The 4,693-nt window shown below is 36.3% G+C and overlaps 1 pseudogene; it reads left to right on the top strand.

The window, feature by feature from the left end:
• The first annotated feature begins 1,329 nt into the window (after window positions 1-1,329).
• On the top strand, window positions 1,330-1,884 carry LOC113598177 (60S ribosomal protein L31-like; annotated as a pseudogene).
• Window positions 1,885-4,693: the final 2,809 nt, after the last annotated feature.

Genomic DNA, 4,693 nt, shown 5'->3' with positions numbered 1-4,693 from the left:
TAGACTGCAAAGCACTTGTTATCCAAAGGTTACTTATAGCAGTACTCAACATGTCTGGTTATTTAAAAAAAAAAAAAACAAAAAAAAACAAAAGACAAGGCGTATCAAAAGGCAAAAATTAACCCCGAATTTAAAGAGACAGAGCAACCATCAGAACCAGACATGGCAAGTATGTTGGAATTACCAGACCAAGAATTTAAAATGACCATGATTAATATTCTGAGATCTGTAATGGATAATGTAGACAGCATGTAAAAACAGATGAGCAATGTAAGCAGAGATGAAATACTAAGAAAAAAACAAAAAAAATGCTAGAGATAAAATACATTGTAACATAAATAAAGAACACCTTTGACAAGCTTATTGGTAGACTGGGCACAGCAGAGGAAAGACTCTCTGATCTAGAAGATATCAGTAGAATCTGTGAAAATAAAAAAGCACAGAAAATAAAGACAAAAAGAAAGTAGAACAGAAAATCCAAGACTGTGAGACAGCTACAAAAGGTGTATCATACATGCAACAGGAACACCAGAAGGAGAATACAGAGAGAAAGGACTAGAAGAAATATTGAAACAATAATAACCATTTCCTCACATTAATATCAGAACGCAAACCAGAGATCCATGAAGCTCAGAGAACATCAAGCAAGATAAATACCAAAAAGCTGTACCTAGACATATCATTTTAAAACTACATAAAATCAAAGATAAAGAAAAACAAAACAAAATTTTTAAAAAAGATAAAGAAAAAAGTGCTGAAAAATCCAGAGGAGAAAAACATTTTACATATAGAGGAACAAAGATAAAATTTGCATGGGAAGAAAGAAAGAAAGAAAGAAAGAAAGAAAGAACGAACGAACGAACCTGGGTGGCTCAGTTGGTTGCACCAATTCTTGATTTCAGCTCATGTCATGATCCTGGGTCATGGGATCAAGCCTCATGTCAAGTCCCACACCAGGCTTCACACCAGGTATGGAACCTGTTTAAGATTCTCTCTCTCTCTCTCTCTCTCTCTCTCTCTCTCTCTCTCTCTCTCTTTCTCTCCCTCTGCCCCTCTCCCCCACTTGTTGTGCACATGCTCTCTCTCTCTCTCTCTCCAAAATATAATTAATTAAAGTAAAAACACATTAAAAAATAAATAAAGCTACAGTGATCAAGACAGTGTAGTATTGGTGAAGGAACAAATAGATCAATGGAACAGAATAGAGAGCCCAGAAATAGACCCTCATAAATAGTCATCTGATCTTTGACAAAGGAGAAAAGGCAATACATGGAGCAAAGATAGTGTCTTCAACAAATTGGTGCTGAGCTTTCCAACCAGGCTGGCAGAATGGCTCCCACAAAGAAGCCTGGTGAGGAGAAGAGCCATTCTGCCACCAGAGAATACACCATCAATGTTCACAAGTGCATCCATGGAGTGGGTTTCAAGAAGTGTGCCCCTCAGGCACTTAAAGAGATATGAAAATTTGCCATGAAGGAGATGGGAACTCCAGCTGTAGGCAATGACACCAAACTCAACAAAGCTGTGTGGGCCAAAGGAATAAGGAATGTTCCCTACCTTTTCCATGTGCAGTTGTCCAGAAAATTTAACGAGGATGAAGATTCACCAAATAAGCTCTATACGTTGGTTGCCTATGTACCCGTCACCACTTTCAAAAATCCACAGACAGTTCATGGGGATGAGAACTAACCACTGATTGTCAAACAAAGGTATAAAACTGCAAAAAAGAAAAAAAAAAAGGTGCTGAAACTACTAGACATCCACATTTAAAAAAAAAGAGTCCCCTTACACCCTTCACAAAATATTAATTCAAAATGGATCACAGACCTAATGTGACATCTAAAACTATAAAAATCCTAGAAGACAACATAGGAGAAAACCTACATGCCCTTGGGTAGGGGCAATGACTTTTTAGATACAACAGCAAAGACATAATCCATGAAAGAAATAATTGATAAGCTGGACTTTATTAAAATTAAAAACTTGAACTCTGCAAAAGGCAATGCCAAGGGAATAAGAAGACAAGCCACAGAGTGAGAGGGAACATATTTGGTTAGGGACTATTATCTAAAATATACAAAGAATCCTTAAAATTCAACAATAAAAAAACAACCCAATTAAAAAATGGGCCAAAGATCTTACCGGACACCTCACCAAAAAAGATATACAGATGGCAAATAAAAAGATGAAAAGATGCTTCGTATCATTTGTCATTAGGAAAATGCAAATTAAAACAATAATGAGGTACCATTACCTGCCTATTAGAATGGCCAGAATCCAGAACACTGACAATGCCAAATGTTGGCAAGGAGGTGGAATAATAGGAACTCACTGCTGGTGAAAACTCAACGTGGTACAGCCACTTAGCAAGACAATCTGGTAATTTCTTATGAAACTAAATGCGCTTTTATCATAAGATTCATCAATAGTGCTTCCTGGTATTTACCCAAGGGAATTGAAAACTACATCCAGACAAAAAAAATGCATGTGGATGTTTATATAGTAGCTTTATTCATAACTGCCCAAACTTGGAAGCAACCAAGTCGTTTCCTTCAGTAGATGAATGGGTAAATAAACTGTGGTAAACCCAAACAATGGAATATTACTTAGTGCTAAAAAGAAATGAGTGATCCTACCATGGAAAGATATAGAGGACCCTTATACGCATATTACTAAGTGAAGAAGCCAATCTAAAAAGCTGATATATATACTATACAATTTGAATAAATAACATTCTGGAAAAGGCAAAACTATGAAACAACAAAAAGATCAGTGTTACCAGGGTTGAGGAAAAGGGATGAATAGGTAGAATACAGAGAATTTTTAGGGTATCATACTCTGATATCATTATGATGGAAACATGTCATTACACATTTGTCTAAACCCCTTGTATGTACAATACCAAGAGTGAACCTTAATTTAAACTATGGACTTTGGGTGATTATGATGTGTCAATGTAGGTTCATCAGTTGTAACAAATGTACCACTCTGGTGAGAGATATTGATAAACTGTGAGGGTATGCCTGGGGGGCAAAGGTATGTGGGAAACCTCTGTACCTTCCCTTCAATTTTTCTGTGAACCTAAAACTGCTGTGAAAAAATAGTCTTCATTAAAAACATTAAATAAAGACTAGAGGAAGTTGAATTTAATTAGGATGGTGATTAAGAATATTGGACTGACTCTGTTCATATTATAGCTTACCACTCACTAGCTTTGTAAGTTAGAGAAGTGTTTAACAAAGTCTGTTTCCTCACTTGCAAAATGGGAATAATAGTGGTACCTACTTCAGAGGGTTGTTGTGATTAGTAAGGCAACACATGGAAAGCACTGTAAATAATGCCTGGAACATAATAAATGTTCAATGAGTGTAGCTGTGGTTATTACTATTTAGAATATTAGGGTCATCACAGTAATTGTTAGATTCCTTAAATTATTAGTATTTAGAATTTCTGCCAACTCCTGAATCACTACAAATCCAATAATTAGAAAAAAATCTTACTAGAGATGCCCAATACATTTGTCAGTGATATTGAATGTTACTATCTCACTAAGAATGTGCTAATGAAAATTCAGCAAAACAAGTCTTTTAACAACTTTTACAAATGTGCTGCAAACACCCAGGGGAAAAAAAAATCTAACCACATTTTGTACTTGATTTAATGTGTCTATTTTAAAATATCTAGGCACCATCTTAGAGGCAGGACCTCCCATTTAAAATACTAGGAGAGGTGCCGGGTTTGACGGGGAGATTCAAAAGCCCATGTGTTAAATGTGTTTCCATACATTTCGCAGAGAGGTGACCCCAAGTCCCAGCATGTGTGTATAACTGTCTCAGATACCTGAAAGTAAACAAAGTGGATAACTAGTCCTGCCTATTGAACCAACATGAAAGTTCCGATCAAAAAGATCTTCTCATCAGATGTTCACATATTCCAAAGTTTACCACATCCCATAACGTGTTGACGTGTTTACCATGATTTGCTAAGAGGCAGGGGAGACTTTTTTCCACTTAACAGGAGGCTTCTACAATCAGGCTCCTAAAGGGTTTTAGCAGTTCAAGCAGGTGAGTGACAAACGTGATTACAATCAACAAGAAATGGAGGCTAAAACTGCATCTTCTTATATCCACCCCTCCCCTATGAAATATCTCACATTAAATTGCCAAAATGATGAACTTTAGAAAATACTCACAGCCCAGAGACACTCACATTTTCAAGCTGTTATTAACAACTAGTCAGACACCTAATATTCCCTGGCTTTGTGTGGCTTGAAGACAGAAGAACCTAAGCGCTTTCCTTTTCATCATCATGTGATATTGTCATCTTATAGTAGTTGGGGCAGGAAAGGAGAATTTATGACTAGAAAGATAATGTATCTGATATTATAGAAAAGGAAAGGGACCGTGCAGTTAAGAGAACACGGCTTTGCCATTTAAAAAATGAAAACAATGGTCTTTCATATGAGAATAGGACTTTCCATGGGTTTTTCACACATACTACCGCTTACAATCTTCCCAGTGATCTTAAGGAAGGTTAATCTAAGATTAATCTCTAAAAAAAAATCTCTAAAGCCAACACTCCTGATGATCCTAAGAACAAAGAATCTGAAATCTCAAGGAACAATATTTATGATCAAGTAATCGTCATCACGCCTGGCAATTGCATCATCTTTGTTAAAGTGTTTTTATATACC

The sequence above is a fragment of the Acinonyx jubatus genome, chromosome B1 (assembly GCF_027475565.1).
Source record: "Acinonyx jubatus isolate Ajub_Pintada_27869175 chromosome B1, VMU_Ajub_asm_v1.0, whole genome shotgun sequence".
In the NCBI taxonomy this organism is placed as follows: domain Eukaryota; kingdom Metazoa; phylum Chordata; class Mammalia; order Carnivora; family Felidae; genus Acinonyx; species Acinonyx jubatus.
Note: the sequence above shows the minus strand (reverse complement) of the source record. Positions and strands in the feature narration are given on the sequence as shown.